The 27,452-nt window shown below is 42.8% G+C and overlaps 1 protein-coding gene across 1 annotated transcript in view; it reads left to right on the forward strand.

Moving 5' to 3' along the window:
* Positions 1 to 27,452, forward strand: part of LOC310992249 (A disintegrin and metalloproteinase with thrombospondin motifs 2-like) — a gene marked incomplete at its 3' end in the record, with an annotated part of 106,698 nt that overhangs the window by 19,722 nt on the left and 59,524 nt on the right. The window lies entirely within an intron of this gene.

A 27,452-nucleotide genomic window follows, 5' to 3' on the forward strand; every position in this document is an offset into this window, starting at 1 on the left:
AACAAACAGTTGCACCGTACACATAAAAATAAACCCTGGAGCATAAAACCGTGTCCTTGGTTGTTGGATTTTCGACATGGTGATATAGACGTCGACCAACTAAGACTTTGGCCACACCCAGTTTCTACATTCTCACAGGCGGCTCCAACGGTATCCCTGGCTACCGCTGGTAACCTTGGTGATACCGGTGGAGATATGCTGCAGTCAGTGGGCGTTGCCAGGGCGTGATATGAAAGCATAGCTGGAGCTGTGTGCCTGCGCACGTGCATGTGTTTATGTGTGTGCGTGTGTCTGAGATCTCGATAGCAGCTTCTGCCGGAGCCTTCATTTTGACGTATCCTTTGATGACGGCATTGGCATTCGAGCAGCCACACACACACACACACACACACACGGGAGAGAGGGGAAGGGGGAGAGATCGAGGGAAAGCTGTGAAATATGAAACAAGAGCATCTAAGTTCAGGTACACTCTTGCATAAAACATCCATTAATTAATTTTGGAAGCCAGCAGCTCATAAGAGAGGAGGCTGCTAAGTGTTTTTATAGTTTATACACTTCTGTTGCATAAACTGTGGTTTGTTCATGCCTCTCTCTGGGCCTGTGAGGCCAGAGAGCCAGGTCGAGCCCTTGTCTGTGATTTATGGCCGAATGATTGTGCTTCATCAACAGTATTGTACTGTACATCTACACAGCTACACCTCCTCAGCATGGCCAATAGTTTTATATTTGGTAGGCGATTAAGATCGGATAATAAGCTAATCAATAGAGAAATTAGCAATTGGAACCGTATTGTGTGAACATAATGCAACTGCAGATGCAACTTTGAATTGCATTGCTCTTTTGGGCATAGATAGAATAGATCAGTTCTCAAGTTTGTTTGGCTAATTTAGTATAAAAAAGTCCAATTTCTTTCATTATACATAAATCTAGTTCTTGAAGCCACTCTATTTTTCCTTCACTGTGAGCGTCCTGCACCGGTGAAAGTAAAATATAAAGTATATGAGTCTCACCAATGAGAACCAAATGAACTGACATTTTCTGTCTTGGTCTCTTGTGCTAATCCTACACACTCCTGCCTTTTAATGTGCATAATCCATCCCTGTGTTATCTCAGGCTAATGTACAAGGAGTGGAGGAGATGCACTCGCAGGCTGGAGCTAGCAGCTTCCCTGAGAGGGTTGAGGCGGAGGCCAGCGATGTTCACTCGTCTGTCGAACACGCACACTGTCTGTCTTCCACCAGAGAGAGACTCCCTTGGCCTGGGCTGTCTTCATCAACACATTAGCAATATGCTGTGGCCAGCGTTTTCGACTTACTACAACAACACACAGACGCTATCCAGAGACAGAGGGAAAAGTGGGGAGGAGGTGTGAAGAACATAGTCACTGACTACAGACAATATGTAGATGGCTATATTGCCATTCTGTCTATGTTTTTCCTTGTTTCCTCAAACGTGCTCTCTCCTCCTTTCCATCAGCCTTCATTAATGCTCCTTTCCTTTCCTTTCCTTTCCTTTCCTTTCCTTTCCTTTCCTTTCCTTTCCTTTCCTTTCCTTTCCTTTCCTTTCCTTTCCAATTCATTCCCTATTCCTCCCACCTTCACCCCAGGAGAGAGAGGTCATTACTAGATTCCCCCCAGAGGTTCTTCATAATCAAATATTTGACCTAATGAAGGGATTTAATTACTGGTTGCCCAGCACTGGAGGTGTCAGATTACTGCTCCCCCTTTTCATTTTCCCTGCAATTTATCACCACCCTGACAGCAACGGTGTGTACGTGTGTGCACCCTTGTGTGTGTGTGAAAATATTCTTTGAAGCAGCATGTTGAAGTAGTGAGTGTGGACCTGTGTACAAATTTGTAGTTAGTTGGCCACTTGAGACTGTGGTAGCAGAATGGCTTGTTGGAAATGGCATCTAAACTATGCTAATGCTCATACTTTTTCTTCAGCCATACTTTACATTCTTTCTGTGCTTTGCAGACAATATGATGATCATGGCTGTGCACTGTTCGTAATTCAGTTGAGAAGGTTACTTCTTCATGTTGATACAGTGAGAGGTTGCTATGTATACAAATGAGTAAGACAAAAATGTGCGACATTATATACATGTGTGAAAGAAGGAGCATGTGCATGTGTGATTTCTCTGCGCGTGTGTATGTAGGACATTAGTGGGTGTGATGCACGCAGTGGCTGCCCTCCCAAATGTAAAATGAACAGCAGTGGATGGGTTGTGTGAGTGTCCAGACCGTTTAGATTTAACTATGAATTAATAACCAGACAGGATCACCACACTAGAAGAAGGGCAGCAGCCTGAGGGGGCGAGACAAAGGAGAGCAACAACACTGAGGAGTGAGGGGTGGAAATGACTCCTAAAGCCGTTCTGCACATTAGTGGATGTCAGGAAATATTACACAGGAAGGACGTCTTCACTGTAAACCCTCCGCTCGGCTTGTTTTCATGTACGCATATACACATTGTTGATAGAGAGGTGAGGTCAAGGGAAGAAACTTATTTCAAAATGCTGCTGGATTTGTGTTAGCCAACAATTTTGTGACTTTGACAAGGCCACACTGAAAACTCTTGGCGGGCATTGCTTAACATGAGTTATTTGTCATCTTGGACAGCTGCTACGGACCTTCTTCAACTGTTGTTTACTATTGAAAATGACTAATTCTTGATATTTATTGGCTTACACTACAGACAAACATTCCTGAGTCATGAAGTGTAAGACACTGACACAAATGTTTTTCAGTTTTCTATTCGATTCAAAGCTGGAACATATTCCACTGGGCTGCACTGACGTGAGCCTCCATGGAGTGATGACACTGACTTGTATCTCTGGTGAACCATAATTTCAGACTTAACTATCTATAAATTCAGTGCTATCCATATTTGTCTTGCTGCTCACCTGTGCCTTTGCACAATACACTGCATCCACTTCAGGTCGACACTCTTGCTTTGCACTTTTTTGGTGTGAAATCGCCACCAATGTGCTGCATGCTCTATTTGTGTGAACACACGGCACCTTTCATGATAGTGCAGCTGTTCGATGAAACACACGCAACGCAGCTTTTCCAGGAATTAATTAGAAAAAAGAAATGTGCACGAAGTCGTGCTTCAGATGAGGTTTCTCACACCCAGGGTCAGGAAATGAAGTGTATAGAAGAAATACCATGTAGTAATATTTATACTTTAAATAGCAACACAGAGAATCACAGAGCTTCATCACAATGATGAAAAAAAAATGAACATAGTCCTCTGCAACTCAAATGTGAGTTTGTAGACCCAGCATAGACTGTAAAAAGAATGGACGTAGCGTCCGTGACGTCACCCATTGGTTTGGGGGAGTCTGTTTTGTGCCGCTACTACGGGGATTAGAACCGCGCCATGTTGGATTCTACTTGCCATATTTGGAGCGGTGCGGCCGTTGGCCGGCCGAGGGCCCGCCCACTGGCCTCGTAGCAGCGGTCGCCGGACCTGTCACTCAACGGTTCTGCGCCCTGATTGGCCAGAACTTTAACCCTAATAATAGTAAAACGGTAGAGTTTAAAAAAAATTCACCCCCCTCAGAGTGTGTGCGGGGGTAGAAACTATCGATTGAGACCAAACAAATAAAATGTACCAGGCTGTAAATATGTTTTTTTAAGCTGTAAAATCGGCTATTTTAACATGGGGCTCGATTGGAGTTGCTCCCTTCTGGAGCCAGCCCCCAGCGACAGCCGGGGGGATTGCAGCTTTTTGAATGCGGAAGTGAGCTTCACTTCTCAGACCGACAACTGCCCCCTTGAGACCCAGTTATGCTTCACTTCTCCACAACACCGAACCGTTTTCCCACTATTGCCCCTATCCCTGGCCATATCTCCAGTATCCACATCAATCCCCTGAGGCCTGACCCTGTGCTATCTCCTCCATCTCTGCCTCCAGTGAGGGTTAAATAAGTGTGAGGGAATTTAAGGGAATGTGGCAGTTTTCCCAGTCCCATTCCCTTTCCCAGGCCTGTTCAGGAATTATTAGCCTAATTCCTGCTAACGAGGGAGCGAGGTCATGTCGGATGTGGGATAGATGCAGACGTGGAGCTAGTGTGTTTCGCTGTGTGTATGTATGACATGAGTGTCACTAAACTGCAAAACCACATGCATTCCTGACCTGTTGACCCCTGCGTTACCATAGCAACTAGGAGTGATTAAACACCGAGTTTACTTATGTTACATCCAGTTCTTGGAGCTTATGGGGTGTGATACTTGCTTTGAAAGGTCGCAGTCCTTCATCCACACTCCATCTGCAAACCCATGTAACTCCATTTTAAAATGAAGCGTGTGACTGACACCGGCTTTGTGTCTGTCTCTTCTCAGTGTCTAAACAGTTGTATCTGTTCAGAGAGGCTGGTGTCATTTAAAACGAGTCCTCTGCAACCTTACAGCTCGCAGGAATATCAGTAGCATTACGACTGTGCTTACCTTGACACACCTTGAAGCATCTCCTCCACACAGACCGCACAGGACTCTGGCTGATAGATGTTGTGATGCTGCTTTTCAAAAGGCCGGTCTCTCTGACAGATGTCTTTGCATTGCATGCTGTGCCCTTCTCTCTAGTGTCTTGCCTGCTGTGCGGAGCTGTTATGGCTGCTATTCACTTAGTAGTGGTCCTCTACAAAGTTCCTAGCATTAAGACAAGTTGACCTCCAGTGTGCTTGTGTGTTTTTGTCAGTGTGTGTGTGTGTGTCCGGCAAAGGGTTAAGCAGAAATGCAGTTAAGCAGTGTTTGAGTTTTCATATATCTGCTGTATCCTCACCCGTTACTAGCAAGTTATACAATGTTCTGGTTCTGGTCTCTAATGATTCATAAAATATATTTAGCATTAGGAGCCATTCATATGTGGCTTGTGTGGGTTATCTATCTTTTACCTTGCTTGGCTGCATGGCCATGGGTAAACTGTCACAGCTGATGAGAGCAGAAGCAGAGCACTCTCAAGGTTGTGCTGTTTAGTGGATTTGGTCACCTTGGAGAATCTAACAGCCCAATGATCGCCTGTATGGCTGGTGAACATGAGATACTCATCACAAGAGCATCAAGTGAAATTCTTGTAAATAGTTGTGGTTAGTGTTGAGTGGTCGAAGGGGAACAGTTTAGCAGAGCATCTTTAGGAGGTAATTTGACTGCATGATTTGCATCCAAGGACAATGCTCAGTGCCAATTGCAGGAAGTAGTGGAGCAAGGCAGAAGTGAAGGGACCGGGTCATAGGGTTGTGCCAGGAACAGTTCCTGTCATAGCTAATCATGTAATTGAAAATCAATTGAAAAACTGCTTATAACAAGATACTCATTTATGCTCTTGAATTATCCAGAAAATTGAATGTCTTACAGATCAATATATTTGATTAAATGGATGTGGCCTAATGCACTCAGAGATATTTAAGTATGAATGATATGGCAAAATCAGTTGATGAATTCATATTATTGCAGTAAATTATCTTATTTCCCATTTGCTGTTGATGCTCTGGTGAAATGTCTGGCTTCAGTCCTCTAACAAGATAAACCTTTTATGAAGTTAATATCTATGGTCTATGTGTATAATTAAAAGCAATTATTTCTGTATAATCATTTAACTAAAATAAGAATATGAAAATCCCTATGAGGGAGCAGTGAGTAAACAAATTCCATTGGCCTATTTTTAATGATTAATCTGACGTGTAATGTGCTGACAGTAATGGAGTACTTTATCCTCTCATCTCACTCAATCTTTCATTCTCTCCGTCTCTTTCATTTTCCCTCATGTTCTTGATAATCAGGAGCACTCCATTTTGATCAGTGCAGACGTCAGTCATCGTACTGTATCTAGTTCAGGCCTTGAATGCAACGTCTTGTGATTTTAAGCTGTTTGAGTTGTAGCCTGATGTAAGAGGGAGCGGATACAAGGTCTACATGATAATCTATTGAGACCTGTTTATCTTTTATCTTCACATTGTAAAACAAAATGTGTACTTAACCATGTTTGCTGTGACTTTTATTATTGTTTAAATACCATATATCGATTAGTCTATTGATTTGTTTAATGTAATAATTTGATACCTCAACCCAAGCAGGTTTGGTACGCTGTACGCACTGTAAACTGTATGTTGTTTTAGCTTAGTTATCGTCCTTCCTCCTATTATTTAATAAGTGCTACTTTAAAGTTAAAGGTCCCATGTTTTACACTTTTCCAGTGTTTTATTTATTTGATATCTGTACAAAAATGTTTCTTTTCATTATAGTTAGTCATCATTGGCTTCCGAACCTCCACAGATTCAGTTTCAGGGAAAGAACAGTGTAGTGTCCATTGATAAAAACTTTAAACAAGCTGTGCAGTGTCTGTAGCTGTGACATCACAAAATTCCCAACAGCTCGTTTTAAGGCACAGTTTCTGAGTTCAAGGTGTGAACATTTCTGTGTCGATTTAGGCCCCATCCACACGAAAACGCGGCTTCACTGAATCCGATCTTTTTCTTAATCGTTTTGAAAAAAATCTCCGTAAACACGGCATCGTTTTCAGAAATATTTGCGTCCACACGGATCCACTGAAAACGACCCAAAACGCTGTAGTACATAGGCCAGGCGTGTGTGGAGCGTGTGTGGAGCGTGTGTGGACTTGTGGCGCTGTAGCGCTGCCACACACAAACACTTAACACAGAGAAGAAGACGGGAAGTCCCCGCTGAAATTCAAGAGAAGAAGAAGTCCCCCGCTGTATTCAAACTCAAACATGGGATTAAATGTTGACAGGGAGTCGTGTCAGAGTAAATATGACGATCAGTGATGATTAAACAGGCGCGATTCAGCCGCAGCGTTCGAGCGACCTGACGGTAGTCGGCCGTTGTTGTTGTAACGTCCATAGACTGTGCAGCTGCTGCAGCGGTGTGTGTGTGTGTGTGTGTGTGTGTGTGTGTCTCAGGTTACAGGTAGAGCGGCGGGGGGCATGACATCATCGTTTCAGAAAAAAGCCGTATTGGCCGTCCAGACGAAAACGCTGGGGCGGCGTTTTCAAATTTTCCCACTCTGGGACCCGTTTTCAAAAAATACCGTTTTCACCCCCCGAAAACGCCGTATTTGTGTGGACGCGAGGCCAATCCGATAAAGTATTTATCCGAATTTGAAAAAAACGGATTTGTGTGGACGGGGCCTTACTGTTTTGATACTTTCACAGTATTCATTCTCACTGAGAAGTGTACTCAGCCTCTTCCAAAGTATTTACTACACAACTAGAGTGTTTAAAGAAGATGGCGGATAGATCTGGTTTTAAAGCTTGTAGGCCTCAGAGGATCGTATCTAACCTCCACACTGTAAACACAGAGCCTGTTGACTCTGTCAGATGGCTTAATAGTTCCATTTCCAAATGCTCCCTGTGGAGCCTGAGATGTGATTTTATCACTTCTTATGCTCTGGATTTTATTTTTCCTGTCAAAATTTGGTCCAGTGTTGATGTTTCTCACAACGTGGTGTGTTCTCAGGGATACGTGTTTTTTGATAGGCCGAGGTTAACTAGAGACAAAAGTTTTCTTTTCTTTTTATGAATATGTAAGATTAATAGTTTGATTGTAAGCATTTACACATGAGATATTTGCTGGAAAACTGTGAGAGGCGTTTTTACTACTCACTGTATCAACACAACAATGACAACTTAATGGTAGAGTCTGGAGGTTTGTTAGTTGCAGTTAGTTTTTATTTTAATGCTTCTACAAATTGGATATTCCTCACCAACTCTCCATTATGACTCTTAGGTAGAGTAAGTACAAGCTTGTATCATGACATTTTGTTTTAAATTAGTATCTTTAACATATATTTCAGGTTATACAGACAACACCCTTTGTGTTTGGTAGTAACATATGGTTTAAAACCTTAAATCTTCAACAATCCCTCAAAGTAGATGAATTATTCCACAATAAAGAACATGTAAACAACACAACTTTACATTGTTTCACTGTGATAATGGCTAACGTGGTTCATTCATCAGAGAAATTTGAACAACCGCCTCTCCAGGCTACAGCAGGTGGATACTTGATACTAAAAACGCAGACTTTCTTTCACAACTCCTCATGTTACCTTTTTCATGCCAACAACGACAAGAGGAATGAAGCCTCTTAAATCCCTGCCAAACACACTAACACACACTCACACACACACATGCACACATAAAAAGGACTCCATTGGCAGGTAACTTCCTGTATCTGTATCCAGTCCCCCTCTGTTACAGCGCCAAGGTTCCTAGAGGCCTCTCAGTTGCGTTTGAAGTGCAACAAGCTGCCTCTGTCCTCGTAGATGCCGCAGATGGGGAACCCGAGCTTGGCATTGGGAGAGAGAAGGGGGCATCCCAGTGAGATCGGTCACAGGAAAGGGAGAACAGTACAAAACCATGGCCACAGAGGAAGGGAAAGTACATGGCACTCACACAGAGTGCCTTGTTGTGATCTAAAAAGTGGAGGAGAAAAGACAGAGCGTGAGCCAAAATCCGTTTGAGCATCAATGTCACTTCCTCTGAATCCCATCTGTGTAGGTTCTATATTTCTGTCATGTCAGCTTAACTGCGTTAGTTTATGATCATCTTTCCAAATCCCTATTTCTGTTCTCACTGTCATTTGTCCTTTTTTCTCCATTTGTTTTCTGTTCTAATTCCTCCTGTCTTATGATTGTCTATTTCTTGTGACGTCGTAAACCCAAATCGTTAGAGAGAGCACAAGCTGATTTACACGCTAACAAGCAGTCTAATACATCAGATCAACGTGTTTCCACTTAAAAGCACAAAATCTTTAATTGCTGATTCATTTACGTTTTAGGTGTAGAACTGATGCAATTAATCTGTTAGACACCCAATTAATCATATTAAGTAGGTTTTTTCGGGGGAAATGCGGACAGATTAACTCGTTCCAACCTCTAATCTGTTAGATCTGTGGATTTAGTTTCTCATGGTATTAAAATTATTAACTTTGAGTTTTAGATGCTTGCTTGGTAAATTGACAAAATAGCAAGTTGGCTTATTAATGCTAATGGTTATTGTTAGCTATAAGCCACTGTTTATTCTGGTTAAAATTTGACCATCATTTGCTCATAATACACATGCTTGTACGGGCACTCACAAAAAGCAGCATATTCACAGACAGACTGACAGGTTGTGTCTAGATATATAATGGGCACACTTAAGGAAACACACACACACACACAGTACACACACACAGTACATACACACAGTCAGACAGAGGAAAGATCAGAGATCAGATGTACACAGACAGTTCAGTGCAGACGGTGCCGCTTACATCTCTATTGGCGTCTGGGCCAGAAGAGGAGACATCAGGTAATTAAAAAGAAAAGTGAGAGAAAGAACAAGAGGGAGGGGGGAGGCCAGTGGGGAGAAAGATAATGGACAACCTCATGCAGCTTCGCCTGAAAACATAACTCGTCATTAGCGGTGCCATCAGAAACCGCCATGTTAAAGCCCGTGGGTTATGCCACAAAGCCGTCACTTAGGTAAGACACAAATTTTTCCTGGAGGGACAGCTGCCTCTTTTTGTTATCACTGTCACCATCAATTTTGCATCTGAACTTTTAGATGGGAATTGGATTTTCTCTCCATGTTGTCTGTGCATCTCCATGTGTGTACAGTATTGCTGTGCGTAGGCGTGCATGTCTGCGTGTGCGTGCCTGTCCAGTGGTTAAATATTAAGCTGGAACTGTCAGGATTGCTCAGGAGGAGCTTTGCTGCCAGGCACGTCCACCTCAGGCTCCCAGCAAGTAAGATGAGGAGAGATGAGAGGAAGAAGGTGAGGAAGTTCAGTCATTTGTAGCCAAAGGTGAAAAGAAAAACACTTATTACTTACGGAGAGAGGAAAAATTCCTGGGACTCATGTGAAAGATTTGTCTCTGTTCCCACATCTGTCACTCAAGTAATCTGTCCAGCCTGAGAGAGAGAGAGAGAGAGACACTGAGCTGCCATTATGAAAATACAGTGTGTTTTCATTTTCTGTTTGTTTTCTGTTGTCATGGCAGCCGTAAGTGAAGTTACCTTGTGTCAGGTGCCTGTTGGTTTGACCTGTGTCTTTGAAGCTGACAAGCGCTTGAAAAACACACTGAGGAGTTTGGATGGTTCACTTTCACACACCCACACAGACTCTCTCTCTCTCTCTCTCTCTCCCTCCCTCTTTTTCTCCCTCCCTCCCTCTCACACACACACACACACACACACACACACACACACACACACACACACACACACACACACACACACACACACACACACACAGTAACCTAGATCTCAGACTCACACTATGGCATGGGCGGGCTTACATGGAAGTGTTGAAATCGAAGTTGATTGGAGCCTGTCAGTCACAAGAACCTCCTCTGTCTTTAACACCCCCATCATATGTGAGGAGAGTTATTTTCATCTTACAGAGAGATGTTGAAGAACCGAGTGCAGAAGAGATGCACTGTTATTATTAGAGAGACTCATTCAGGCCTCATGTCCAAAAGCACATCTGGCATGAAAGGAATTAACACAAAAGTTTTGATGTATCTGGTGTGTGTGAATGCATGACCACAGAGTTGAACCAGATAACAAAACATGGTCAGATGACGCGCTGAGAAAGCAAACAAGGACGGATAGATTTGTCTCTGCACTTCCTCAACTTTCTTTAAACCTCCGCCTGTAAACAAACTGAAGCTAAGGTCCAACATGCCGGGGCAAGAATGAATAAGTAAAACAAAAAGTCACACATGCACATTATTCATGTGAAGCTGTCCATTTGAACTGCATGTGCTGTTACCTCAGTGCAGTGAAGAGGTAGAAAAGTGGCCCAGCTTTCTCTCTCCCTCTCTCTCTCTCTCTCTCTGCTCCAGCTCATTTGAAGTGAATGAGTCTCTTGTTCTGTAAGCCTTGTAAATATTTCAGCAGTTTAGGCGCCTGCGCTAAGCCTAGCCACAGCGCTAACATGTCATTGACCATTAGTGCTAACCTGCTGCTTCTGCTTCTCAGCTTTATCCTTTCCCTCTTTTGTTTCTCACAATTTTATTTTCTTCCATTTGTTCCTCTCCCCGATTTATCCTCCTAAGTCATTTTTTAATAAAGCATGCCTGAAATCGCCGCTTCCGGCTTCTCTAATATGTATATTTTCTGGACTCCTAAGACTTTTTATTTGTTTTGTCTTTCTTTATCAGTTCACATATCTTTGAGTTTTGGACTGTAGGTCAGACAAATCCCCTGAAGACGTCACATTTGGCTCGAGAATTTCTCATGGGCCTATTTTGTTTCTGTATTTTTTTTTATCTTAGACGAAGGATTAATTTATGAAATCAAGAAAATGATCAGCAGATTAATTGATGATGAAGAACAAATAAGTTGTTAGTTGGTAGAGTCTGAACACGATGCAATTGATTCCGTGATATGTCACATGTAACATGATGAAGGCACATTCACACTTGAATATTGAGAGTTTCTCGCATCAGACAGAAAAAAGAAGTCAAAACACAGGTGTGATTCACTTGTGTAGCACTCTCAGTTTAAGGGAATAAAATCTGTGAAATGATGCAGCTAACCAGTAACCGCCTGTTTTCTGTGCTGTTTCTGTTTGTGACTAATCATGATTTAAAAAGTAGGCTATAGTTGCCATTTCAAGTACTGATTTACCCAAATTAGTGACGTGTTTGACGGTTTGTTTATAATCAACCAATGTGAACACAAGAATAACAAATAATATGATGTCTTGTTGGCTCAGATCAAATTAACCAAACTACAACCTGCAGGGATCCATTGGTCCTGACTGAAATGTTCACGAGTATCAAAGTCAGCAATGAGGTGTGCTACAGTCCATGTTCTGTTAACTTATTCTTCGGTTCTTTCACACTTTATGGTTTATATCCTGTTTTTTGATCATTTGAGGGCCTTTGACTTCAGCAAAGTTGTTTTGCCACTACTTTGTTCAGACAACTTTGAAAGTTGTTTGAAAGTTTTTATATGAAGCAAAATAAAGCATTGTTTGGAGTCATAGTGTTTGTGGTAAGTGAAGTGTATAAAGCATCGTAGCAAAGACTCAGAATCGAATTAACACAGCGTTTAATGGGTGATATTTGATGTTAGAGTCTGTGCACTTGTGGTCATAGGAACACAGGATATCTTTTGAAGATGATAGTTTAGTAAAAAAAAAAAAAAAAATCAAAATGCAAACCAGTATTTAAATAATTTTATAAACCTTCCTACCCTGTCATTTACACACACACACACACACACACACACACACACACACACACACACACACACACACACACACACACACACACACACACACACACACACACACACACACACACACACACACACACACTCACATAACACAGAGGATGGATCAATCAAGAGAACAACAGGCCCGGCCTGTCAACTGAGGCACAGTCTGAGTTCAATCGATCCAGAGCCAGATCTTATTGGTGTACACTCTGTTTGGGCTGAAACACACACGCGCGCATGCACACGCACATGCACACACACACACACACACACACACACACTGTACAGACAAAAACACTCGACAGACATACACAGACATGAGTCATAAGCTCTAGGAATCTTTTATAGTGGCTTTGGTCCTAGTTGCTAATCTGTCTCTACCACATAGATGCTGTTGTGAGGATGTCTGTGTATGAGTCATATGTGTGCGTGCATGTGTCTCTGGAAAATACAGAGGCAGCTGACGGATAAAACAGGCACTTTAAAAAGTCCCAGTTCTGCACTTAACCTGCCAACGACTCACACTGAAATAAAATAACTCGGGGAGGACATCGAAGGCAGAGTTAGTGGGGACAGAGAGATGAAGCTGTCAGTGCCGCCCTCCCTCTTTGTCTCTGTGCTGAGTGTGGATGACCATTAGAGTCGTTCACGTCAAGAAGCCCAAACACCTTGAAAGTGACACATTTTCTTCTGTTTATTGTCCAGCAGTGTCCAGCTGTGTGTCTCTCCAGAAAGTGCTGCTGCCAAACAACTCTCATAAATTGTGTTGAGTGAGGAACTGTTTGGAGTTTTTGCGCCTCTGCAAACTGATCAATGTTCACAACTGCGGTCATAAAGTCACACCTCTCCAGGGGACTCGAGTCAGAACTGTAGTTTGTTTTTAGTTATTGAAATCCACCTGATTGTCATTTCACTATTAATAAGGAAAACTACTGTGAAATTTGTGTATATAAACATATAAAAGTGTTAGAGAACAGGTTAGAACATCTAAGTAAAACTAGATACTGTAGGGAGCCTGCATTTATTAAAGGCAGCCTACATTTATGTATTAGGGTTAGGGTTATTTTAATCTATTTTTTTGATTCCTTGCATTGTTTCTCAGGTGGTGGTGTCAAAATAGTTGATGGTTTCTCACATTGTCCAGTTTACGGGCTGCAGGAAGTCTATTAGGTCTGAGTGACAGTGTTGTGGCCTGCAGGAGCACAATTTACAAATCTGCTATCTTTACTTTGGGTTTCTTACCATTGTGAATCAAATATTCTTTTTTTTCTCCACATATTTTTTTTAAGAAATTAGTGGCAGCACTCAGCAGAATGCAGATGCTGCCGCTCTATACAGATGTGGGCTGCTGTCATGATTATCTATGTACTAGTGGATGCAACAATCGATCACAAAGTGACCTTTGCCACATTTTAGGAAACACACCCCTGGTCGGCTGCAGTTTAAGTGACTTTCAGACATTGTTGTGAACTCTGTCTCAACGTCCCATTTAACATGTTGTCACACCAGAACTAGTTTTAACACCGTCTCTCAGGCCACCTAAGATTCTCCCAAAACTGCTCCCACTGTGTGTGTTTGGTTGTGTTTGACGACCGCCCTGTCTATGTTAAAGTGGGGTCCAAGTCTGTCTGGTATGTCTTAGCTAATTAAAGCTGAATTATTGATACTCTAGTGAATTATTCAGAGGGAATAATTAGATATAGAAACAATGGTAAACACAGGTACAGCTGCACAACAGACGAAGAAGAGGGAGAGAAAATGGAGAGGGAGAAGGGGACAGCATGGCCTTTATTCCTCTGGCTCTGTGCCATCTCTCTCTCCCTCTCTCTCTCTCTTTCTCTCTCTTTCTCTCTCTCTCTCTCTGTCTCTCCGTGCCTCCCCCATCCTGTTTCATTCCCTTTCCTCCATGTTTATATCACTCCCATCACTCCTAGCCCAATGCCTCTGCCCTTGACTCTGCAGTGTGCGCATCTCTCTCTCAGTTTCACCCTTCCCTTCTTCCTCTCGTCCCTCCAACTCCTTCACTCCATCCTTCCTCGCTCACCCCCCCTTACCGCCTTTTTCTTGCGTGTACCTGCTCTTTACTTCTCTTCTCTGTGCCGCACCCATTAGACTTTCCTTCTCTCTGTTGCTATGACATTAGCTAGATGTAGCAGTGTCAGGCCGGTCTTGAGGGATGAGACTAAAGAGCTAAGTCTTGCTCTTTTCATTTAATTACTCCTCCCTCTCTCCCTCTCTCCCTCTCCCCCCACCCCACAGCCTTGTTCCCCCATATATTACACTGTGCCTTCCTCTCCCTCCCCTTCTTTTGTGTCTCATCCTTATGCCTCTTTGTCTGATCCCCGTTTTCTACCTGACTCTACCTGTCTCCATGCATGCATCCTCCACCTCATGTTCTTTCTGTCACTTTATCTTCATCTCACATACTGATGATGATGATGATGATGATGAAGAGGAGGAGACAAGAGGAACATAACATCAGACTCACATCCCTCCTGTGAAACGATTGGGATCATCCTGCAAAACTCCGCCCATCTACCTCTTGTTTTTGATATTATCCTCCTCTTTCTTTTTTGGTGTAAAGTAAGGCCACTTGTTTTAGATGCGTCGCTAATTCCAGCTGTGCACGAGTACAGTGTGTGTGCGTGTGTGTGCGTGTGTGTGTGTGTGTGTGTGTGTGTGTGTGTGTGTGTGTGTGTGTGTGTGTGTGTGTGTGTGTGTGTGTGTGTGTGTGTGTGTGTGTGTGTGTGTGTGTGTGTCTGATTCTGTGTATTGGCCTAGGCTTGACCTTGATTACCATGGTGACGGTGAGGCTCCTCATTAGTGCTGCACTGGAGGAAACAGTTTGGTAATGAGGGAGCAGTATTGTCCTTAGGCACACACACACACACACACACACACACACAGATGCCAATGCACCACTTCGTATTAGTGCTTGCATGCACCTGCTGACACCTGCGCTTATGCAAGATCTCATACATAAGCCACACATAAAAACCACATACACACACTCACATATAGTCCTTCTGAGTACATCTCAGTCTCATGGCCCCCCACTCAGTTGTCTCGCCTCACCTTCTGTTTAGTGTTTTTTCCTCTCCCACACACATTCTGCCTCTTCTCCCCCCCTCTCCGACTACCTGTCTCTGTTCTGCCCACCAGACAGACCTCGCGGCCCACTGAGTTCCTCCCAGCCAGGAACATCACAGTGTCGCCCTCTGGTGGTAGCGCTCACGTTCGGAAATGACTTGGAATCTGCATGCGGGATTTCATATATCATGTAGCGATGATTTAATTTGTGTTAACTTTTATTAGCTCTGCCAAGGAGATAATGTTTTCGCCTGCGTGTGTTGCTTTGTTTGGTTGGCTGGCAGCAGGGTCGAGCACCAAAGGTATTTCCAATGAATTTGCCTGAGGGATGGAGCATGGACTATGGAAGAACCCAGTGAATTTTGATGAAGATCTAATGAAAGGGTGGGTACAGGAATTTTCCATCACTTTACTTGACATTGCAAGATGGGGCATTTTCAACACTTGGTGCAGATCCAGATAATGGATTTGTTCCCAGTTGTTACTTCCAGAGCCAACAATCACGTCATCAACCAGCTACGTTATGTTGTGGCTAGGTAGGGCCTCGACTCGACACTATCAGAGTTTAGCTGAGAAGCCTGCATTCATCAAACTCTGAACTCAAGGACCCGTTGCTTCAAAAATCAAGAATTTCCAGTTGTAAAGCTGCCACGGTTTCCAGTGTAAACTACGTACATCTTCTCTCACCCTCTATGATTTTGTGGCAGATGTGTGAACACAAAAGCTAAGGAAGTTGTTGAGTGATGTTGAGGGTGTTTATAGTTTGGATCTTGCTGTCAGTGAAATCCTACTTTATGCTTAGTCTTACTTTATAATTTTCCACAATGGATCAGGGCTTTTCTCCATACACACACTCATTGTAGACTGGTAAGAGAGTTATTCTATACACAGCAGCAGCACTTGAGTACGAAGGTGCAGACTTTTGCCCATAAAAGGTGGATGATCTTGAATCTCTTTCAATGGTGTATTCATAGATCTAGTCAATGTCTAAGGATACTTATACATACTGGATACTGCTACAGCGACAATAAAAGTATGAGAGAAGTAAAGGCTGCATTAGAGAACAAAGACGCTCTGCTTTGGCCTCAGTTTACTGACGCTCCCATTGTTTGCCTCTAAAGGCTCCAAACACCAACCATTCGTAACCAATCAAGTATGCATAGTGGACTTTCATCCTTGCACTCTCAAGGATTTGTGATGGTTTTGCAAAAGATGCATTGAAACACCATGTTCTAAGTATTTATGAATGCAGTAATTTGAGGTGATAACAACAAAGCAACTTTTTTTTCAACACAAATTGTATACATTTTAAAACATTGGGTGGCCTCTGTGTTGCCTCCTTCAGTGTCATTATTTCTTTCTTCCATGTGAGGTTGTGATTTGGGTTCAGTTCAAACCCCAGCCAGAGCGATGAGTGAAATAATTTTCATCCCCACAGTGGGGAAAATAAGATTCCACGAAGCTGAAGTGATATGGGCAGGAAAGATTGTCTGCAGCAATAACTTGAGAGGCGATTACGTGATGTTACTTCAGCCTACATCAAATAAAAGTGTGGCTAATAATAATAATTTCTCCAGAAAGCTAGTCTGTAAATTGAGCATTGTATAAACATTTACAATCCTGCTACAGGACTGCTGTTCAATAGATATTAGATGAGACACAGCGATGTTAAAAAATGACATTCATCTCTCCACTGCTAAAACTATAACCACAGCATAACTACAGCATGGACTTTCTCACCTGTCAAAATCATACTTGCCCAACACTGTACAATGTAATGTAGTATTTTGAAGGACAATGTATTTCCTGTCTTGACCCCGGGGCCCTGTAAGTAAACATGGTAATTTTTTTCTCCCATTGAGCATTTTACATTTGCCCTCTTTGTTCAAGAATTGGAAATGTGGAGAGATGACAATGGGATAGGGAGTTATAACGTTTTTTGGTCTGATTACACATTACACACACTGACCATTTTAAGTTGATCATCTTTGCATAAGTGCAGCTAAAGTCAGGTCTCTAGTGAAAGTGAGTGTTTGTCATAACAGATACGTGAAGACTGGGAAGAGGGACAGGTAAAAGGGAGACATACCTTTTACCTGTCCCTCTTCCCCCTCTCCATCTATCCAAAAAGTGTCTGATTAAGTAATAAATTAGCTGCTTTGATCTCTCCACACACAAGGAGTAAAACCGCCGCCATCGAGATGGCGAGAGAGGGAGCTCTTACAATTCAAAAGTGGTCAGGGGACTCTCTCCCCCTATGTTGCCGTCCACCCCTTACACACTTCTGTGGTGTTTTGACAGGCTCCAGTGGAAAAGAATGTGAAAATAAAAGAGGCATGAGGAAAAGAAAGAGGCTAGGGGAAAATATAAAGACAGATAACAGAGGGGAGAAAAACTCTAGAGCGGCAGCGATTAGTCAGTAGAAAGATCTGCAACTTTTTGAATATTTGATTAATCATTTCAGTCTTTTTTTAACCTAAAATGTCAGAGATGTACTCAGTCTCTCTTTCTCAAATGAAGGATGTGCTGGTTTTCTGTCTTATGTAATAGTAAATTAAACATGTTTGACTTTTGGAGTGCTGGTTGGAGAAAACCCTTCTCACTCTTCCATTAATTTATTTGCTGTCGAGACCAAACCATTACTCAAAAAAAAAAAAAAAAAAAGTAGCATCATCAATCGTTGTGGTCAGCTTTTCACTGAAGTCCAGACTAGGATACCACCAAAAACTCCCTGCCTGAGGATCTTATAGTGTGTGCGTGTTTAATGGGAAATGGCCATAAATGGAGGTAAAGGTTTTAACACTCAGTCTCCTGCCTCTAGTTATGTTTAAACCTGCAGAGAACAGTCACTGCTCCGAGCTACTTTAGAAGATTAAAAAAAAAAAGGCCTTTTGCTGATACACTCAACATGTTTGTTGCTTAGTTTCAGCACAAAGGAAGTGAAACGTTTTCTCCCTTAGATTAGTGTCATTCATTTTCTTTTATTGTGGCAGTACTGTAATATGCCTCAGTATTCCCAAAATATGTGTAAAATGATACCTGAAGGAGAGAGAATGATGAAGATGTTGATCATTTCTGATTTGCTTTAATGTCTTTGTGAAAGACATGAAGCACTTAATATCTGTGACATAGATGGATAGAGAAAATGTATTAAACATCTCCTTGCCTCAGCAGAATTAATGTGAATATTAGCTGTATCATAATTAAAACAGACATTAATGCATGGGAGGGAGAGAAGAGATTGTGGCATGGAGACACTGAGACTTTGAACGCATCAGGTCGTGATGTTACGTGAGCATATAGCAACACCAATACCTATGGACAGGTACATGTTCATCTTCCTTTTTTTTTTTTTTACCACATCAGTTTAACAGGGAGCCTCTAGTCAGATGCTTTTACCATCACTCGTTTCAATCATCACCACATGCAGAGAGAAATAAATCAAGAGGAGACGGAACAGAGAGGACGTACTTGATCAGACCGTGATGTCGGCAGCTCTCCAGCAGAGGAGAAACACGACAGTACAGAGTGAACTGGTTTTACAGGGAGAGTTTGTTCTGATAACAAGTACATTTCACCTTGTAATGTGTTTCCACAGGTAGCTTTTCTCACTCTGCTAATGAAGGATCGCTTGTTGTGAATTCAACAGGCAAGTCAACGCAATCCTGTGATCTCTCCTGGTGGCCTCTAGAGACTTGTGCTTGTGTGTGCGTGTGTGTACATGCTCATTTCTTTTCGGCCGTTCTGTGGGGTCAAAATCATGGAGTGCAGTGGGGCAACTCCCTGTCACAGTAAACATTTTGATTGGCTTTTGTTGCCGCCCTGAGACTCTTTGATTGGCTGTTGGGTCCAGCAGTCAGTGCAGTGAGCAGGTAGGGGAGGGTCTTCACTCTGCTCTGTTGCTAGGTTACAGGTATACCCAATAGATGTGGAGATACAGCGATAGAGTAGAAATAAGGATCAGGATGGGTGTGGATCTGAGCGTGGATCTGTGTGTGCCTGTGTGTGTGTGTGTGTGTGTGTGTGTGTGTGTGTGTGTGTGTGTGTGTGTGTGTGTGTGTGTGTGTGTGTGTGTGTGTGTGTGTGTGTGTGTGTGTGTGTGTGTGTGTGTGTGTGTGTGTGTGTTTGTGTGTGTGTGTGTGAGAGAGAGAGAGGTAGAGAGAGAGAGAGACTGTCAGCGTCAGGGAGGAGTCGCTAGGACAGAGGGTCAGGAGGGTGGAAAGAAGAGTGAGACAGAGGGGGAGCGACAAGTGAGACAAAGGGATTTTGTTAAAGTGAGAGGGGGGAAAAAAAGCAGGTTTATTGTGTTTTTCGTGCAGAGTCTTGTACCAGACAAACATAATTTATCCACAACCCAACAATCCAAACCGACAAGTCGACGACTTATCCAAACAACGGACAAAGTAGGGGGAGATCTGAAAATGCTGCTCTGTTTTGTTTCCGAACACAAACGATAACAAACTCTTGATTTTTGAACACAGATTAGAAACACAGATAACCTCAAATCTTTCCACCGACCACCTTTAAAATTAGCAGGTGTTGCAGTGTAATTATTAGATCCCAGGCCTGTGGTTGGTCAGTAAGTCATTAAAGTGCTGTTATATTAATGACACAACACTGCTCTGAGAACAGCTGTTCTGCTGCACTTAGATTGCAATCACAGAGTGGTCAGTCGCCACTAATCGGGGTCATTCATCAATCCGGAAGACTACACGCACAAATGTGAACACACCTAAATACACACACAGCCATACACATACACACACACACACACACACACACACTGATCGATGGCTGGGCTGGGCCGGTAAGAGCGGTTGATGGGAGCTTGGCTGGTGCTTTGTATGTGTGTGTTTGTGTCGGAGAGTAAGTGTGAGTTCGCTGGTATAAACACATTGACGGCAGGGACAAAAGATCTGTAAAGATTAACCTCCAGTCCACTACAGTGCGTCAGTGTTGTCACTTACAAACAAGTTGAGCTGCTGCACAATAAATTGGATTTCTTTCCCGTTTTCTTTATGACCGTTTTCACAGTGATCCATCTACTCAAACCCTCAGTGTGATATGGTAATAATATCACTTTAAGTTACACGGACACAGAGGGAAGTCAAACTTTAGGGATCATGTGTGAAAAGCAGAAATCCCTTCGACCTGTAAAGTCAGTTCAGGACTGATTGTTTTATAGCCTCTTGAATACGTCTCAGCTCTTTAATTATGGAGATCTTCTTTCCTAATTTGCACAATGTAAAATTAGGATTTCCGAGGTTTAAACAAACACTGAGCCTATAGACACACTGCCTTTGGTGCACTGCCCCAGGGGTCTGTTTGGAGATCTGAGCTCTCCTTAATGATGGCACTTATTGTTGGTGGTGCTGTTAATGTAACACAAGATCTGCAAATCTCCACACAACAGCGTATGATTGGGATAAACCTTCCTGTTTGATCCAACAATGTATTTGTTTAATGATGCACAGCCTCCGGGCAACTGTGCAGCAAACCTGCCACCCTCTGTAGAGAGGAAGGGCCCTCTGTTAATACCTGAGCTACAGTGGCAAAAGGAAAACAGTAGAGACCATGTGTGGCTGCTTCTGACGACTGGATGGTGTAAACATTCCCCACACTTGTCCCGATTCCTCCATGCTGGCCATGGCTGGGAAAGCTGTCAGACTGCCGCGAGGAAAGAAGGAAAGGGTGAGACAGAGAGGGGAAGAGGAGGAAGAGGGAGACTTTTGCTTTATTCCAGTGTTGAGCTGATTTTTTTGGAGTAAATGACATTGGATTTTGTAAAATCTCCTTGTCATCCACTTTTTCCCATAACATTAATCTTTAAACTTTTTTCAAATTATCTTTTTTTCACCGCCTCCACCTTCTCCCAGCTGGTCATCACACATTTCTTCTGCTTCAACCGCTCGGCTCATTTTGTCTCTGTTTCTTCTCCTTTTCCCCTCCTCATAGTTCTGATTCAAAATCTCTTGTTTGGACAGAAAACAGAGGAAGGGCGCTTCTGTTCTGATGAATAACAACAGGAATTGGGAGTGTGTGTGAGAGAGAGAGAGAGAGAGAGAGAGAGAGAGAGAGAGAGAGAGAGAGAGAGAGAGAGAGAGAGAGAGAGAGAGAGAGAGAGAGAGAGAGAGAGAGAGAGAGAGAGAGAGAGAGAGAGAGAGAGAGAGAGAAAAAAAAGGGAGAGAAAGCAAGATCAGGATACTGAGGCAGCCTCCTTTGCAAACTGCCTGCCTGGCTGGCACTCTGTCTCTCAGTCTATCTGCCAGACTGTCACTGACTGTATTTCTGTCTGTGTCAACGCTCTCGCCCTGAACCAAAATTTCCACATATCATGCGGTCAGGCCAACCAGGTTTGGCTTTCTGCTGCTATTCTTAGGCTCGTGCCATCCAGTGTCTGTTTAAATAATAAGGCCTGCGTTTTGTTGTCTTTTGTCTGTCGTCTTTTTCCAACACCTGGTCCCGTCTACACGCTCAAACAGAGTGACTCTATGAAGAACGGAAAGAGAAAGGGGGAAGAAGGATGGTAAGACTGCTCTGTCAGAAAGTCGCCATCAACATTAGATAAAGACAAAGACTGGATATATTTCAATATAAAATAATCACTCACACAAAATGAGAAGCTCATTGATGTCAGCATAGACAGGTGTCCATTCTGGGTTCTCATAGTTTTATACTGGCAGCTCTCTTCTACAGAAAGTAGTGAAGCGTTGTCCAACAAGTTACTATTGTTGCCAGGTGCTTTATTTTGAAAAGTCACTAACATGAATTCATGACAATTCAAAACGTGAAAAGAAAGAGAGAATAGGGAAGAAGTGACGGAGACGGAAATTATATGGCTGCAAAGAGGGAAAGGAGATGAAGGAAGAGTGAAAATAGTAAAGAGGGCAGAACGGGGTCAGACTCACTTAGGGTCTTTCCTGTTTATTGATGTGTCCTCCTCCTCTTCCTCCTCCTTCCTTTAGCTGCTGCACATTTCCAATTCCCCCTTCTTCTCTCAGGAGTTTGCAGATGGTTTGAGCCTGAGCGGAGATTTAAAACCTTGAATGACCCAGACACTGTGTTTGTGTGTGTGTGCGCGTATTTGTGTGCATGTGTTTGTGGTGTGTGTATGTATTTTGGAACACACTGTGATCAAAAATGTAGGTCAAAGATGAACAATTTGCAAATGAGGTGGAGAAAGCAGAGAAAAAGAAATAAAGGGTGACTGGGACAGGGCTTCCATGTATGTGTATGTATGTGAGGTCGCGTAGGGGAGTTTTTTTTTTTTTTTTTCCAGTGACCATTTTTAGAAAGCACTCTATGTAATGAGCTGAGCAGGGTGACAGGGATGGAGCTGCACCACTAAGTCCTGCACGGCTTAAATCACACTGGCATCTGGATTCTACTCACACACATAAACACACACACAACGTGTTAATGTCAGTGAGCATGCATTCATGTGTGTGTGTGTGTGTGTGTCAGTGTTTGTGCAGCTGATGGAGGACACGGTAGAGAACGGTACGCAAGGGTACCATGAAGGGAGGCCTCCCCGTGTTTACTTTTGACAAAGTTTGTTTGCTGCATCAGATTTGCTCTCCACATCCTCCGTGCATATCCCTGATTAGCATACTTAGGCAGTCGCCTCGCTCTTCAGGGCATTAAGCAAATAATTTAATTCACTTAATGAATCTGTCTTAATACTTAACCTTAATAGCAGCTCTCTCCCTCTTCCTGCTCCCTCTGTTCTCTACCTTTCCTCCTGTCAGAGTGAAGCAGCAGAGAGGAAAGGTTTGCCAAGGGTCATAAATGTCTTATATATTTAGCCTCCCTGAATGTTTCAAATAGCTTTCCTTCATGCCGCCTTCATAAATTTCATATAAATCTACATTTTGCCATATTCATAATCCAAACACAAAACTTGGCTTTCTCTGAGCTTGGTGGGGGGAGCAACATAAAGGTATAATTTGCTGCTGATGCGATTAAATAAAACGCTGTTTATATTTGCAGTGACGTGTGCTCTTAATCTCTCTCTCTGAAGTGTGTCTAATTTTCCAATCAGCCTTACTATTGTGCTAGCCTGATTTTCTCATGACTCAAAGGGTGGATGAATGGGAGGGTTACACAGTGTGAGTGAGTCACTATCAAAGCTATATTTGTGCGTGGTTGGTTGTGTGTTTGTGTGACTGTGTCGGTCCTGCCTGCCTCGTGGATGGATGCGTGCGCTCAACTGTGTGTGCAGTTAGGTAGTGTAGTGGTAGCCGGGTTATGAATCAGATCAAACACACACGTGCACACATAGTGACACCAGATCAAACACACACACACAGACATTGCCTGCACTGGACTGAGCTGAAGGGCCCTGACCGGGTGTGACTTTGATCCTCACCACAACATCCGCTCTTCCACTCCAACACTGCTTTTCCTCTACTCATCTGTCTCACATGCCCCTCAGGACACTTACCGTGGACTCGAGTTTCTCCCTTCAGATCTTCAAATAGAGCTCGCTGGGCCTTCAAACACAGAGGATCCTCCTGTTGTAACTGGACACTCGGTGTGTAGGATCCAGATTCGGAGCCTGCTGAAGGGGCTCCAGGTCTCAGAGGGAGGGTTGTGGTTAGTGTCACCATCTCAGTGGCTATGACAGTAATTATATCCCAGTTCTATGTGTTGAGCTGTGAGCATGTGTGGCTGGTGCACGTTGCTCTTTTGCAGGATGTGCTAATGTTTCCCCTGCTTTAATCTTGATGATAAATGACTCGGATTTAATTTACATCATTATTTCTTATGATGGAGATTAATTTCCAACCTTAGTCCCTATCCAGCCGCCTCCCTAATACAACAGAGGTGGATACATTGGTGTTTGTACTAGCAAAGGCATTGAATGATACTGTAGTACTTAAAACCCCAAACAGAGGTTTTTCTTACAAGAAAACCTATCAATCCTAGCGGCACAGACTTGGCTATGGGCAGTCTTTGTTAATTAAAAACTCTGAAGACACTAGGATTATTTTGTTATTAATATGTTATTATATTAAAAATCTTTTTGACATTATTAGATACTCTAATATATACAAGCAACACTAAAGGGGGTATTCTTTTTCCACCACAGTGTTGTTTATGTCCTTATCGCCTTGACTGTATGCAAATGATCTGTTGTCGTGGTGGCATGTGAACATAAACCCAGAAACACCGAGGTACAAGAAGCTGCTCCGCCATGACCTTTTCAGCCAGATGTGCAGTGACGCACATATTGCGTGTGAAGTAAAACATCTTTTATAATCACTGTGGATGACAACAGGACGCAGGAAGCAACTGTGTCAGATTGAAATGTCCCAGGAGGGCATGGAGGGGGAAATCTTTAACACATCTAACCTTATAAAACATTTTCAATCACCCAACGGAGCTCAATGACTTTACTGGAATAAGAGGCCGGCGATTAGCGAGTAACCTGATGCCTCAGAAATCTCTGAAGAAGAATTCATGATTAGATAGATCACCTTCAGCCAGGGTCCTCCAGATTTATCGAGCTAATTAAACCTGTACACCTGTAACAACCTGATGTAACCTAATACTTGGATATGAAATCAAACTGTACGTTTTGTAGGGTTTCAATTTTCTGCAGTAATATTATTCTTCCCCCCATCAACCAGTTTTACAACACAGTTGTAATCCAATAAATAGTTTGTCCTCAGCTAGAGGCATGAGGGGAAGCGAAGGTATTCAAATACACCATATTGTATAATTTATTTGATTTACATACTTAAAATATGTTTTTTTGTTCATTCCTACCACTTCTTGGTTTCACACACCCACAGACAGTTAGAAGCTTTGCGTTACACCCCGACCAACTATGTGTTTGATCTTCATCTGAAGCTTATCTCTATGTGGCCCTCTACCCTGTCTTTGAATAACCTAACTCTTGTCGGCACATTAAGGCTGGTAGTGTACTGCCCATGAATCTGAATTTCTCTCACTTGTTCTGGACACAGTGTTTGGACAAGGCTCCCTGTAATCCCCCTCGACTAGGACTTGGCTGCTTCTGCTTTAGAGGAGATGAAGACAATGCTTCTCACTATGGAAATGTGTGCAGACGCTTTGATGCTTTATTCACTTCAGCTTTTCAAAGGACGTGTCCAGTTCCTGGGCTCCCTCACACCTTCCCCGCTCCCTAACCCTCCGCCCCCACTACGCCGGCTCTGATCGATCCAACCATGTCTCCCAGTCCCACATGTCATCTTTTTTCTTTGACACAGCTCTCCCTCTCTCCTCTGCTTGGTATTCTGGAGTGGGAATGCATGCACCATCGCAGATCCATCAGCTCCGATCGGAATGCTGCACCACGGCTTCAGGAAATGGAGGGATGAGAGGAGGGAAAGAGAGAGAGCGAAGGGGGTTGAGAAAGAGAGAAGGAGGGAGGGGGAGAGAGAGAGAGGGTGGGTGGAGAGGGGGGGCAGGTCAGTGGCTTGTCGACATCCTTCCGGGACCAACTGACAGGGAGAGGGAGAGGGAAGGAGGAGGATGGGAGAGGACGAGAGTAGAAGCAAGAGAAGAAAACCTTTTTATTTCTGAGGCGCCACTTTTGTTAATATCCAGCTCCTTTCAGATCAGCCTCTCAGGGGTATTCAAGGAGCATGCAAGTTCTTCAACTCCATTTTATTTAGTGCTCAAAGGATTCAATGAGAGTCATACCTGTATCCACACAAGCAAATTAAGAAATACACTTATCAGTTGAACAACATGTACACAGAAAGACATGTGTTACAGAAACACTGAAATAAAATAGAGAAGCAATGTCAAGTTGTACAAAACTCAGTGAAAGTCAATGGAAAAAATATGAACTGATGAATATATTGACCCAACACGCAGGTGAAGTGCTTTTAGTTGTAACATTCTGGTTGTGTGATACTATTTGGGGTTAGTTTATACGTTTAGTTTATATCATTAGTTCACCTTTATGCCTACAGGAGCCCACTTTTCGGCCACAGAGCAGAAAGAAATTTTCAACACAACACTGACATTTCAACACTCTTTAAGTTGATATATCAATATATCTGACTTGGGCCATGAGATTGATGAGACCAGTGACACTGAATCAAAACATAAAAAAATACAGGTCAGAAAACCAAAACAATGACCTGAAAGACGCTAAATCGTTTAGCATAAAGCTAATGAGAACTGCAGTTGTACGTGTTATTCATCATGGGGTTAATACTATTCAGTATACACAGTCATTTTCTTAACAGTGTTGATTGTAGCTCTCACATTGTACAGTTTGCAGTGTTTTTTTTACACATCTTGCCGACAGTATGTTGTCAGGTTGGTGGATGTGTTTGTTAATTGGCTTGTGTTTTGTTTGTTGTCGTGTATTTTACCGAGGCTGTAGTAGTGTGTTGGGCTCTCCTGGCTTCTCTAATGTCGTCTAAAACATAGCATAAATTTGTCTTTGAGGGTTTTCACCATCTTAGCAACATAAAATACCCCTTTTAATCCCTTGGTTTGGAGGAGGAAGGGCTTTTTGTGGAAAGTTTTTAGTGAGAAAAACAAGAAGGGAACCCCTTTAAGAAGAGAAACAGAGGAAGGATCCCTCCTAGGATGCAGGAATAGACATAAAGTATCAGTAGTATATACTGTATGTAGAAATAAAATGACAAAATGTTCAGTGTAATACAGTAGGTTAAGGAGGTTAAATGGTGATTTGAATGTTGCATTGCAGACATATAGTTTTCTATTTCTGAAATATACCTCGAGGCTGAAAGCATGACTGTACTTATACAGACTATTACAGTCAGTCTTTTGAAGCTTGTCATTGTGCTTCAGGGTGAGTTTTCTGACTCCCATGTCTTTCTGGAAGACTCCGTGCAGTGCGGTCCACACTCAGCTTCTCATCACACATTCGTTTGTAATTTATACCATATTTTTATTTTATTTTATTCATCATCAGCTGACTATTCTCCTTTCGACTCGCTCGTCATCTCTTTCCTCCTCCTGTCAGAGTGGAGGGAACAAAGACCGATCGTATCGATGTCCTCTGTCTTCTTCATTTATCACTTTCTCTCTTTTGCAATCTTCCTCTCCAAAGCCTCACCATCCTCTCTGTGTGTTCTCCCCCATGGCTTCCCTCTACAGCAGCACGTTGCCTTGGTAA

Source organism: Trachurus trachurus (genome assembly GCF_905171665.1).
Source record: "Trachurus trachurus genome assembly, chromosome: 10".
In the NCBI taxonomy this organism is placed as follows: Eukaryota; Metazoa; Chordata; class Actinopteri; order Carangiformes; family Carangidae; genus Trachurus; species Trachurus trachurus.